Raw genomic sequence first — 14709 nt, forward strand, 5'->3', positions numbered from 1 at the left:
AGTACTTATCTGGTCCATCCTTAATAAAAACATTCTCTTAATTATTTATTTAATATATTATTTTGTTTAGCAACACACTACAAATTTCAATATTATAAGCTCGAATTTGCATTTCTTAAATGTATACACCAACCTAAGGCAGTTAAGTGCTCGTTTAAGAACGTTCGGCGTCTTTACTTATAATTTTTTTGTTAATTTCAATTAAAATCCCCTTTTCTAGCCTTTTAGAAAAATTTAAAGCACATACTAAGTCTAAAAAAGCAAGCTTTCACAGCTTAAACATCTTACATATAAATTCGTTACGTGTATATGAGCCTTACTGCATTATGAAAAAAAATCATTAAAGTGTGTTTGAGCTATGGATTATCACTGCAATAAAAATAGTTGCTATTAAGTTTAGTTTAGAATTTTTATGTATTGACTAATACAAATGCAGTGCACAATGAACTCCAAATACTAAAAGAACGAAATTTATTTAGTTAAATTTATCAAAATAAAATATTTGACATAAACTTAATATTTCATGCAAAAAAAAAATTGCAAAAATTTTTTGTGAATACTAGAACATAAAAAATCAAAAATTGATGCACCAATTAAAAGTTTTGAATTTCTTAATACAATTTTTGTTTGAAATATTTGCAGCAAATTCGCAATAATAATAAAGGAAAAACATTAAATATTAACTGAAAGGCAAAACCGCACGTTCACTAAACAAATTCCTGCCGGAAATAAAAATTATCTTGCAAATTTGTATGTGCATAAATTAATTTGAAATGTGTAAAAGTGACAAGAGCGCAGTGCTGAAGTGACACAAGAGCCGGCATATTGATACACATCAGTGAAATACACACGCACACACACACTTACAACGACAAGCGCGTATAAAACTCAATTTGAATTTGTAGCGTGTTTGTGATGTCGATTGACATCTGTTACTGCAAATTACATTAACTGTTTACAAAGAGTGTATATAAATAAATAAAAGTGAAATTACAAGCGCAACAAACAAAAAAAAACAAACAAGTGCTAAATGTAAACGAAATAACTGGAAAATAAAATAAAGTATTTATCTGCATCACCCCCACAGCTGGAAAGCAGGCACCGCCAGGAGCCGAAAAGCAACAAGTACGGGTAAGTCTGCGTTAAGGTGCCGCTACACTGAGCCTTTTTCCCCACCAAAGCAAAGGCGAAAAAAAACTTACAATAAAAGAAAGTAAAAATGTTGCACGTTGCCGCACTACAGTTACTTTGTCGTGTTTTACGTATGCAAATCCGCAACAGCTTAGGCAGTTGTTGGCGACTACATAAAATACTGCAAGTTGCCATCCTCACAAACGCACACACACACACACCTACATATATGGGCGGCTTGTGTATATGTATATATGCGAACTATGTTTGAATTATTGCTGTTTGTATGTGTATGTGTTAGTAAATAATTTTCAGCGCCTTTTTCTCTCCAGAGCCTGCGGCAAAGGTAGTTTGCAAAAGAACGCATTTAAATACAGTGAATTTCGTCTTTGTGAAATTTTTAGAATTCAACTGAACTCCAGTGTGCTTTCGCCGCGCATTTCTTTGCTTTTATGTCGTATTTTGTGTTGTTATTGTCAACGCAGCTGTGCCGAAAATAAACATCAATCAACATCAGCAACGAAATTTCGCCACAGCAAGCCGAATATTTTAGAGCTTAGGCAACTTTCAGCATTCTCAATGTGCCAGTGCTTACAGTGAATTATATACATATGTATATATATACTTGTATAAGCAAGTTTTGAAATGAGTTTGTGCCTTCATCTTCGGCTGCTTAATTACCTGTGCATAAAACTACTGCCGCGCAGCAAATATTCTCACACACACACAATCACAAACTCACAGCTTAGCAATAAAGCTCACCACCGCAACCCCGTTCGCTGTCCGCTCACCTGTCGCACGCTCTTCCCTTACCACCTGACCATGACGCCTCTGGCATCACTCAACAAGCTGCCGGCTGTCGACGTGCTGATGAGCACCCTTGATGACTGCTGGTTGCGTAGGGTCCGCACCGTTAGTTGCTGGTTGCCACCGCTTGACGCTAATGCATAAATATGTATTGCGTTGTCTTCAAGCGTCTGCAGGCGACCATTATGTTAATTTAAATTTCAAATGAAAATCGTAAATCACCAACTGACTGCTTCTAAACTACATTTATGCGCCACTGAGCTCTTGTGTATATGTGGTTGTATCTGTGCTTCAGTGTATGTGCGTGTAAATTTAATCCTTATTGTTGTTGTATTCATGGTTGATTTGCTTTTAGCAAATACCTTGCAGCTCCAACTGCGCCGCCATGGCTACTGTGTTCATCAAAAACACATTGATGTCCATTGTGACGCGCACGCCTGGAAATTATTATTCGCAATCGCTTTGTGAAATCAGCAGATCGTCATTGTTTTATTTGAGTGGTCGTGTTTGTGTGTGAGTGTGTGTATCGATGTGCTGCATAATTTCTGTACATTTCGAACAGACAGCGTTGACATCAAAAGCTAATGCTATAATCCGGCTTGAAGGGTAGAGCTGTAATTGGCTCACCTGTCCTTAAATAAGAAGCTACTAGTTACTTAAGGGTTCAGAACAGTCGTAGATTTAAAAAAACACATAAATTTTAGGATTCTACAACAGTTATTAAATTCATAAAATATTAAGAAAATAAATTCTTCCATGACCAATCCGCTATGGTGTCGAAGAGTTCGGGTCGGTCAGCTTCAGCACATATAAATTTTTCAAGTACGGCGACGATGGTACTCGCATCATCATCGTAAATTGTAACTATAGCTTCTTTATAACATTAAAGAGAAAACCAATAATGATTTTTTTATATTATTTCCACTTTTTTCTATTAAAAAAGCACTCATCTTCAAAATTACGAGAGAAATCTGATGTGAATGAAAAGTTCGTGTGTTAAGTATAAACTAGTAAAGATGCGTTAATAATATGGAAAGAAATAATTCAGGCATGTAAGCTATAATAATGGCGGCTTTATATATTATATAATATTTAGAAAGCAGTTTTTTGTAATAGAAATATTACACTCAACAGTAAAAATCAGAGACGGACATTGTTCACTTTACTTCGAAGCTTACCCAAGCCTTCAGGATCTCCCAGTAAAAGTTGAGAGCATCGTTCAGTCTAACCTTTTCTTGTAATGCTTGTAACCGGCTAAAAAAGTTTAACTCGAAAGCCGCAGAAAATTCGTTAAAATAACGTTTCCGTGATTCCGTGATCTGTTTTGCATAGTTTATTTCTTAGATTTCTAACATTTCTTTCTTTTCGAGCTTATTATTGGCTTTCAATGTTAAGGTACATCTCTCACCCTCGCGGTAAAAGAACCAAGTACGCTCTGAATATACCAAGAATAAATGATAAATATTTCCGTTAAGCCGGTTCACAATCTTATAAATAATTATGTACCAAACTAGTCGAAAGTATTTTAATATTTATAATTTCTTAAAATTTTGAAGTTGTTACTTACTTCTTTTCATAAAATGAAATTTTAATAATTTTTTTTAGATCGAAAAACAACTATTTACGTAGTACATATGTATTTGGAAATTCAATTTTTAGTCCAAAATAAAATAAAAGTGTACTGACCAGTTGTATTTAGCAGCTGCCGCTAAATATAAGAGAAATAAATTCGGGTTTTTTTAACTCAACTGAAAAAGCTAGTTAACTCACTGCTCAGTACTCGTAATCGATTTCAAAATGGAATTTCCAAGGCCTTATGAAATCATATTTCAATTTTGCAAGTATTAATCCCAAAGCTTTTCCCGAAATAAGAATGCACAGCTTCGTTTCTGCAATCCAGTTTACATTCGTTTTTAGAAATGCAGAGTAAAGCCTACTATTATCTCCAAATACATAAGTACATATATACAAACATTTGTTGTTGATGTGCTGAGAACTTTTATCTATTCATATCATACATTGATTGACTAAAAATGTAATTGTTTTCAAGTTGATTTGCTAACATCTAGATTCTTCAAAAACCAAAGACAAAGTAATGAATAAATGCACATATGTATGTATGTTTGTAAGGGTGTGTGTAAGCCTTGCGTAAAGAAATATATGCAAAAAGTATTTGAAAATAGCAGTAGCAATAACGCTAGAGGAATACAAATACAACAACATACAAATTTTCATATCTGCATATGTTCATACATCCTAAAGAGTACACTTTAGGATGACCCTTAAATGGAGGAAGTAAATTTTCTAAACTAAATGGACACTATCCTGGTCGAAAGTTAACAATTTAAGTTTTAGTGTTTATACGGGTGGATTGTGGACTTGAATATAAACTTTTCTGTAAAGATTATTTTTATATCTTAAAACCCAAAACAGACACAGTTGTATTCGAAGATGTCAGTTCTAGCTTGTAACCTCTCCACTAAAGATAGTTAAGACATATCGTTCCAAGGTCAAACCAAAAATTTCAAATAGGTATTTATTTTTACCGACCACCCTTATACTTTTACTTCCATCCGTATACTTAAACATACTCGAATGAGCTCAGTAAGACAAAACGACAACAAGAAGTTGCAAGTAAATCACTGTCTCTGTGGAATTTTCCATTTCTCTCTGTAGCTTAGAATATATTAGGTATGCAGTTATTTGCCAAAGTTGCTCCTCAGCTTATATGTGCCATAAACATATATTTACATTGGTATGAAGTGTAAGCTTCTTTGCGGTTAGAGATCTGTCTTGAGGTAGGAAGCTATGAACTTGGGCTAAAAGTTCCACTTTTAAAGGGTTTTGATATTGTTAGAAGGCTCTAGTAAAATTTGAGAAACGTCGAATTTCTATAGAGAAATTTTTATTTTGGAGCACTGTAATAATTTAAGTATATTTAATTGTTATGTATGTTTGTATATCATGAGTCACCTACAAGTTATTTAAGAAAGGACGTTTTCTGCTTTGAAATGACCAAAATACTCTCATTTTATGCTTCTCCTTTTCTGGATCGCTCGCTCTTAATATCGTCTTTCTGGGTCGCTGGGATTTAAATTTGCCGCCATTTCTATTAATCTTCACAGTTGCTGAATGGTATTTAACAAATTTCTGTAATGAAAATTTGGTGCAATTTTAAGACATATCACAATCTCTAGATGCAGGGATAAGAACCAAAAGAAAATCTTAAAATTGAGCCACGTTGCCAATATAGTAAGATATATGTCGAGGAGGAAACATCTCAGCACCTCATTCTCAGAAGTCCCGCTTTTCGAGCCTACGCTTAAAGCGCTCTCCCGCTTTCAGTAATCCAGCCAACTGTGTTTGCTTTACACTTAAGACGTTTAGCTAATTAGAAGAATTTATTCCATATTTGTAATTTTTATTTTCAACGAAATTGTTTATGTCCCAATCGAGAGCCATGAAAAAACCGGAAAATATATCTTCACGAAATCTGTCATGGATTATTACTCAAGTCAACGCTACAATCTCCGAATGTATTTTTTTATATACACTACGGAATATAGCTGCCATACAAACAATCAAAATCAAGACAGAGAATTTTTTATATCCTTCCATCTTATAACAAATGCAACCGTGATAGGTATTATAGCTTTTTCACAATTGAAATCTGATCTGTGTTTGTATTCTGCGCCGACTAAACACCTCCGTTCACCTTCATTTCATGCACTTACAAGTGCTGACATCTGAGGAACATAGCGATTTTCATTTGGTGAAAGAAATAAAGAAAAACTGCTATACAAAAACCCAAAATATGTGAAAAATATTTTGATTAGAATAACGCAACCAGAAGCAGATAACTGCAACTATTAAGAAAAGCTTACGAAAAACGATCAAAGCAATGTTGCAAAAACCCTAGCCTATGCAAAGGCGTGCAACAGAGCTTAGTAGTGTTTGCTCATACAAATACCAATATACTTAGTAATGTGCTTATAAGCGTGCAAATGGTTATGAATATAACTTGTTGATAAAACGGCAGAATAAACAGACACACAAAAAAGTCACTCAAACACACTACGCTGCCACAGCAGCCGTTGCGGCAGCAAAAACTCCGTCGCACACTTGTAGACGCGCCACAATTGTACAACTAGCCAGCGTATAAATTTAGAAATATGCAAAGTGGTCGCAAATAAATAAGTAGCAGAGAGAAATGTTTTCGAAAGTGCCACTGAATCACTGCGGCCACTTGCAACAATTTGTATTGCAGCGCGCACACTTTATACATGTATGAGTGTATAGCCGTGTGAAGAGAGCAAATAAAGCTGCCCGCTTTCTTCATAAAGCCATGTAAAACTTCTCCAAGTTTTTGCTATTCAAAAAGCTATTTTTTACTCCACAACGTTGTTATTGTTGTAGGCATATCAACAGTTTGTGCGGCAAAGCAAAAGCTGGCAAATAAATAGCATATAAGTAAATACATACATATAAGAGCTGTGTGTTTATATGCATGAATATGTAATTACTTATATATGTGTAAATGTTACGCTGCATTAGCTTGTTAGACTCTGTGGTACCCTGCAGTTGTTTGCTTATATTTGATGCGAAACATAGAGAAGTGTTTCTTTAGTAGAAAATAAGTTAGAAGTTAATGAAAATTCGTTTTCTAAAAGGGTACATTCCTACTGAGGTGTCATATGATGTTTAAGCTGTCGGTACCAACTCATCTAATTTATATCAGTTCCGTTTTATTCTAAAAACCTTTATAATGTGCTCAAACTTCAATAGAGGAATGCACGAATGTTATATGTGCTTATATTCATTTGATATTTCAGTATATCAAAAGGCATTATTTATGCCAGTTACATGTTCGATTTGCCACTTCACTAGGATGGACAAATTGAAGATTTTAATACCCTTAATAAAGTATATTATATTTGCCATGAAGTTTGCAGTATCCAGAAGGAAACTCTACAAATTACCATATATTACCTTATTGGTGGTGAGCGAGTCGAGCCGAGTCGATTTGACCATATCATCATGTTTGTCTGTCCGTATTTCCGTCTTTTGACGCGAATTAGTCACTCATTTTTTGAGATATCAATCTGAAATTCTGCAAACATTTATCTTTATAGCATATAGCTGCCAAACAAACTGAACGGTCGAATCAAACACTTGTATGAAAAAATTTTCATTTGACTACATACATATGTTTATCAAATTCGGCTTGCGTAATTGTCTAAAGGAAGAGTACAGTCTCCGTAGAAATTGTCTAGATCGGACCACTTATCATATATGTAGCTGCCATACAAACTTAACGATCAAACAAAAATGTATATGAAAAACTTTTTATTGAACGATATATCTTCACGAAATTTGACATAGATCACCCAAGGCAAAGCTACAATCTACCTTCCCATTGATCAAATCGGAACATTACAGTATGTACTCGTAAGTGTCTTATAAGATGATGGATCAAATCAAGAAAAAGGTTTCATAAAGCATATTTTTTCTTTACTAAGACCATAGGTTAAAAATATATTCATAATACTGAAAAATGATAATTCATGCTGAAAATGTAAGTAACATTTATTTTATAATTTTTTTAGGGTACCGAATAGTCACTAATGCCGAACTCAATGTAGTACCGCTTGCCTTCACTTTGTCACTGTTGCTATTTGTTGTCTATTTTTTGACTAGTTCGTCCTCCAAACTGACGTTGCACTGCATGTCATACAGATGGCATACAATTACGCGCAAGCTGCAGCAAATCTGTATCCCTAACTGTGCTGCTGCTGTCACACTGCGCACACATTCTCATTTCAGTTTGCAACATTCCGTGTGTGTGTATGTATATAAATATGTATGTGTGCGCGTGTTGGTTGATATAGCAAAAATGTGGCAACGCAGTGGAAAATAGCTCAAGTGCCTTGGGAGATTTTCGACTGTTTGTGCAACAACTCGCACACACACAAACGCGGGCGCACATGCAAAATTAAATAAGAAACAGTGGTTTTGCAGAGGAAAAAGGCGTGTGCGAAACTTCTAGTGAGCTTATGAGCTTGTAAGCGACTATGAGTGCGCAAACTTAAAACTTGTCTGAGCATATACATATGTACATACACACAAACATAAATTGACTATATTTGTGGGCATGCATAGAGAGAAAGTGTGTGCGTATTTGGCTGCGTCTGTTGAGTGTGTGCGCTTGGCAAATATTTAAATTTGATTTTCATGCAACTCACTCGGAAATGATGTCAGCATTTATTGAGGGAATTATAAACAATTTTCATTTAAAGTGAAAAAACTGCTTTGCTGCAAAGCAAATGTGAGTTTGCCGACTGTGGACTGTCAAAGGAAGCGCACACACTTTACCATATTTGTGTGTGGACAGCGCATACCGACATACACGGGCAGCAGGGATTGCGTTGGAAATCTCAGTGTTGTGGGGCATGACAAAGGCTTAACTAGACTTAAGCTGCGTCTACATCACATTAGTATGTGTATGTGTGTGCGTCAATACATAAATTGTGCACTGTCTTTGCCTTGCACATACACCCGTATACACGTATTTGCATTTGCGCAACCTCTCTGTGCAAATTTGAATTTATTTGTCGCTCGTTGTGCAGCAAATCTCAGCAATTTCGAGTAAATTCTCATTCTCTGGCATTTAAGTGGGGGACACACACACATACACATAAAGCGTCTCAGTAATTTATACCCGCTTACATGCTTGCAACGCTGCATAAAAAAACTTGTTGTACAAATACATATCCTTGTTTGTTTGTGTCTTTGGATGTGTGTGTGTGGAGTAGACGCACGTGTAGCCATTCCCATCCTTCACAACGCATCGTTTACTAATCTCGTTACAAATTAGTTTGCGACACCTCCAGCCCCTCACCGCTTTGCATCATCAACCGTTGCACTTTCACTCAATAGCTTAACCGTCACCACTGCTACACCACCGCATGCTGCCACCCTGTTGTTGTTGCACGATGAATTGCTTCTTCGCTTTCTAGAGACGAGACGACGGACTCTCTTTGGTGCTGTTGTGCGCCTTCAGTAGCGTAAGATTAAATTTAGATTTATATCCCTGACAAAAAGCTAAGTTACGTCGCCTTCTTTTTTACTTGTTGCTTCTGCTGCTTCTTCTCTTTCTCCTTTGGATTTCGTTTAGCACTAACTAACCGCTTTACACAAAGCTCATCGTTACTTTGCTTGCAGCAATTGTTGCGTGCTAAATATGCATGCATGCATCTGTATGTGTGTGTGTGTGTGTGTGTGTGGGCTGCTGGTTTTCTGGCTTACGTTTAGCTCCGGTGTCTGCTGTACATGTTTGTGGTAAATGTAAACGTTCTGCGGCCGAACTTTCAAGCGTAACGATTTACAATTGAACTTTTAGGTTTTTTCAGTTTTTCTATGTTTCTTATCACTTGCTGCTGTGTTGTTGTTGGATCAATTTTTATGGCAGACATTGATTGAATTGGCAAAATGGCTAGCACTTAAATGATGCTTCATTTCATGAAAGATGTGAGTTGAAAAACCATGCTTCTTGATTACCACAGTCTCAAATTAAGCAGACTGTGATAATTAAAAAGCACTAGCACCAAGAGATTATGTTCAGCCTTGTAGTAAACTTTGCACGAAAATCATTTCCTATGAAACAATTCACAAATTTGTGTTTTGCTTATCGTGAACGTCAGCTGGAAAAAGTCTTTCATATTTTATTCACGCAAATCCAAATATCCAAATCAAATTAAAACAGTGTTTGACAGCTTGCCGAAGTTCTCAATAACATAATCGAAATTCGAACTTTTCGCACGGAATTCTTGATACGAATTTTTCGTTCGCGTGAAAATAAAAATACATGGAAATGAATTATACACGCCGAGTTTACGATAAGGCTGATAATTTTAACTAGCTTACCGTTACTCTCATTTATTTAGTTCAGCTGTTGTTATTTTTGTAGAGGCAGAAAACAATCCTAAGTAATTTAAAGGAATGGTGTCGGTTTGAGAGTCCTTCGCCGGATAAAAATCCGGGCCCGTTCTCGACTGTAGCGTGGTATGTTCTTAAGTATTTTTTTTTAAGAAGCTGGGCCTAAACAGAGTTGAGCAAGAGTACACAATGCGTTGTTAAAAACACGTTTCAGATAAAGATTGTTAGATATGTGAAGTAAAAAATATTTTTTTGGACAAATATAATTTTATGACCTTGTCACTTGTTTGAAAAATTAAAAAAAAAAAAAACAATTTTTTTTTTGCCATTTTTGTGATGATCTAGCTACGGTCGAAAACCTGCTTCTAAAGACAATGTCGGAGATTCTATTAAGTAAGACTAATTTACGGTTATGTTGCGACAGTCATGTTCCAAGCTGTTGCCTACTAATTTTGGACTGCTAAAACCGAGAATTATAGTAAAAATTTCTTAACACATAGGAATTTTTGTTTTGTAGTGATACAAAAATAGCTACAAATGATGGAAGTTTTTTGAACTCAAATTCATACTCAGGACACCCTAAATAGCCTTCAGACTTCTTGCCATATCAGTCGCAAAATTTTCTTTCAGATTTGCTGAGTGGTGTAACTTTTATGTCTGCCTTAAGGGATAATATTCAAATGTGAATTTCAGAAAATCGATTTTCCATACATATCGAATTTATATATATGTAGTTAGAAACATTCACCTAAAATTTTAAATTCAGCAGGCAAATAGTTTTAGAGATATTAGCATATTTGTAAGAATTTTTTCTTCTTAAAACCCTTAAAGACGATTTTCATGAAATGCTGTTTCCAGGGTCGGTGAACAAAATTTTCGTGAAAAAAGAAACTTCTTAGAAAACTTTGGAAGGAATGATATTTTTGTTAATAATTTTGATTTTTTTAAGCTACTCTGAAGTCAAAATATTTTCAATTTCTTCCGCCTAAGCCAACAAAATTTTGACCATTCCTCCGATCATTATCTGTATTCATCTTTAGTGGTAATAATTTTTTTTTTTTGCGTTTGGATTTGAGATCATTTTAAGCAGAAAAGTCTTCCCTGCTATCAGTGTTGGAAGTCTGAATGGAGATGGGCTACGGACACAAGAAGACTCGAAAGTTTTCAGAGAATCAACGAAATCGTAAATTTTTCAAAATTAATAAAAAAGTATAAAAAATTCTTCGAATGTACATCAATTTTGTTTGTTGAGTAAATAAAATTCCTCTTCAAACTAAATTCACCGAAAATTACCATTTTCTGGCTTGTAAGTAGATATAAGACTTTCTTATCATTAGAGACTTAGTATATTCTCCACAGCCTCAGCAGAAAGAGCTTCGATTTTCAGAAAAACTGAAAAGTTTCTTACTTGCCACCAAACAATCAGTTAAATACTTTTATTAATCAAAAGTCTTTACAAAGAAGTGTCTACTTAGGTGCCCCGCAGCTGATGTAGGAATAAAAAAGTTGTGAGCTTTTCTGGAAAGAAAAAAAGCGTCTGGTAGAACTTGTGTTTGGGCAGAATTTAATTAAGTTAATTGTCGCCAGCATTAAATTTTTTTTTCAACTTTCGACAGGGTGCTGTCACCTAAACACTACATGCATTAAGCTTTTTTCTCATAAGAATGTATGAGCATACATGTGTACATATGTATGTATATTTACATATGTATCTCAGTCTATTTATATATGTATTTTACTATATATGTATATGTATATTACCCATATTTTTACTTGGGCTATATAAAGTCCGAATGGCAAATGGCAAGTAATGAAATAAGGACGTTCACTGTTTTTGTCATCGTCACCGCTTTGTTGTTGTTATTTTTGTTCTTCTGTTCAGCTCTCTTTTGATGTTTTCGGCCAACTGCTGGTGTTGGACGAACATCTGTGTGACGGCGGAGGCAATTTATTGGCAACAACACCAATGGTGACAGGCGACATTTAACAGGTTTTAAAGATGACATATGTAAACATTTTATTATATACTATATATATATATATATATGTATATCATACTCATTTTTTATTTCTGATTTTTGTCGCGTTTTTTCATTATTTTTATTTTTATTTTTTGCGGTGTTGCAATGAAATTAAATTTTTGACTTCCTGCGCGTAACGCAAGCAAAAAATACTGAGAATTTTCGCTTTATAATAAACAGCAGGCCGGAAAACTGCTACGCGGCCCTACCAACAGACATATTTAAGCACATATCTACATGCAAATGAAAGCCCATATTAAGTGGAATATTAGTGTTGTTGTCGCGCCAGTTGTCGCGCCAAAAATCATACCTTAAAAATATATAAAACTCGCCTAACAACCAGCGCACACACACGCACTCCCACTTGGACACTTGTGAGTGCATTTATACACATTTTTGCTTGTGTGTTTGTATGTGTGCCTGCACATATAATACAAGGATCCAAATTACGGTGGTAAAAAGGCAATTCAGTTGACTGCTTTTAATGCCGCCATTGTTTTTTGTATGCAATTGTTGAAAGGAGAAATTAATATATACTCCTACATACGTGCAACATGTGCAACACACCATAGTTTGCAATCTGCGCTCAACTGCTCGAGACTACGGCAGCGACGAAACCTTTAACCCCACACCGCCCAGCTCGAGTGCCTCGCACGCCCATACGCTTATCGCAGCGCTGCAAAGTGGCACTTTCAATTTTTCCTTCATACGTCTCACATGTTTTTCGAGCACATGTGTGTATGCGTGGAGCTTTTTTTTTATTTTATGCCTTGTCGTTGTTGTCGTTAGCCATCAGCCGACGGCCACCGCCATATAATGGTTTTTGTTGCCTCCATTGCCGTTGCTTGCCACACAAAATTCACCTGCAGATGAGTTTAAATCGGCGAATGCACTGATATGCGAAAGCTTGTGTGTATGTGGTGGATTTTTTGTTTTTGCAGCGAGCATAAAATGTTGCCACAACGCATTCCCATCTGCCGAAAAGCAAAAAACGAAAATCCACGACAGAAATAATGGCGGCAGGTGGAAAAAAATTGCAGCTTACCGTAATTCTCGTTGCCATTGAACTGTAATTACTCGTCACATTCAACGTGCATATATCTATGTATGTATGTATGTATGTATATATCAAAGCCTGTTTGCATGAGTGCATGAAATTACACTCGCATATATGTAAACAGAAATATATACTTATATTAAATACATATGTATATACTCATGTAAGTGTGTTTTAAGTTGGCGTGTATAATTTGCTCACAATTACATGTCGGCTCTCACGTGTACGTGTGTGTTCTTGCGTGCGTGTGTATGAATGTGTTGCGGCATTATTACCTTAAAGAAAGCGTCAACAATTTTTATTGACACTCACGCTGTGCCGTTACACCAACAACGGCAAACAGGTTGTTTTACACCGCTTTCCACTTTATTTAAATTCTACAAAGAAAAACACCAACAATAACAACGGTGTAATTTTACAATTAAGAAAATGAAATTAATTTGCCATTGCAAAAGCCAAAGTGGAGAATAAAATTGCATAATCGATATTGGTAAATTGATACTGATTGGTACTTTGGCTTTCAGGCTTTTGAAGAAATGTTGAATAAATTAAATAAAATCAATATTATGCTTAAGTGTGGTATATTGCCGCGGTTATGTCGCATAGAGGCCAATCAAAATGTTTGCACCGGAAAGAGGCAGTCGAGACTTAAGTGAAGAAACAATGCTCGAAACCGGTTTCAGACCCATATTCTACTAGGTAAAGTTGTTCTGAATGATAAAAAAAGCGACCCCCTCTAATGGACTAATGGATATAAATGCTTATGTAGAAATAACATTTTATTTTCTATATAATAAAATTTAAAAGCGCATTTACTCTATTTGAATTATTGACAGTAAATCGTTCCCAAGAGTTGCCAACTACATTAGTTTTCTTTTTAATTAATATTTTATGAACACTTGTATTTATTACAATTGATTTACAATTTGAGAAAACTAAAACTTACTTAGTTGACGCAAATTAATTAATTAAATAGCAATTACATTTTCAAACGAACTTTCAATGCAATTTAACAAATCTGCGCCTAAATGTAGGCAACTTTTTATTATGTCAGTTTTCAACATAGAATTAAATTTGTAATATTTCATTTGTAAATACTCGTTGGGACAACTGCTGCAATGTGTGACACTAGTAGTATGACATAGTTTTTTTGAAACAGCAGAAATCTGAGATATCAGTGTTGAAAGACCTTACATTTTTTTTAAATAAATACTTTCACCTGAGATTTTTCGTTTGAAAATAAAAGGACTTTTCGGCTGAGAAAATAAATATTTTATATAAAATAATTACAAAGTGGGTGGATATAAAAGCCATAAAAATATATACGTACCCTAAATTCCGTGAAAAGAAAAACAAATGTGTTAAATATAAAAATGAAAGACTCACATATGCATTTGTGAGATTTGGTATCCCTTATATTCGCCTTTTGGCGAAAATCGAGTTAAAACGTTTTATATATCCTTAAAAGCAAATTACTATTTTTCTTTTATTTCTGTGTTTTTATTTTTCTTGTTCAACGAACTCTTACTAAAAATTTTGGTTTACTTTCACAAATTTGGTCTATTGTTAGGTATTGATTGACTCTCCAAACTACTAACTTTAATTTTTCTGCTTTTTCTTGTTTATTTTAGTTTTTTGTTCTTTTGTATGTAAATAATTAATAAAATCAAATAATGACGTACTAATTGACGTAAATCGACGAATATTTAATTTTAGTACACGTAACTACATTCGTCATAGACACGGTTGAGGTGTGAG

General features: G+C 34.9%; 1 protein-coding gene across 5 annotated transcripts in view; it reads left to right on the top strand.

Moving 5' to 3' along the window:
* Positions 1–14709, top strand: part of LOC126763353 (connectin) — a 397643-nt gene that overhangs the window by 306555 nt on the left and 76379 nt on the right. For 2 of the 5 annotated variants that reach the window (XM_050480760.1, XM_050480756.1), the window contains exon 2: positions 643–1131. The exons of the other annotated variants lie outside the window; for them this stretch is intronic. The gene's annotated coding sequence lies outside the window, so the exon portion shown is untranslated. The remainder of the gene's footprint in view (positions 1–642; positions 1132–14709) is intronic. 5 annotated transcript variants of the gene reach the window in all.

This window comes from Bactrocera neohumeralis, chromosome 6 (assembly GCF_024586455.1).
Source record: "Bactrocera neohumeralis isolate Rockhampton chromosome 6, APGP_CSIRO_Bneo_wtdbg2-racon-allhic-juicebox.fasta_v2, whole genome shotgun sequence".
NCBI lineage: Eukaryota > Metazoa > Arthropoda > Insecta > Diptera > Tephritidae > Bactrocera > Bactrocera neohumeralis.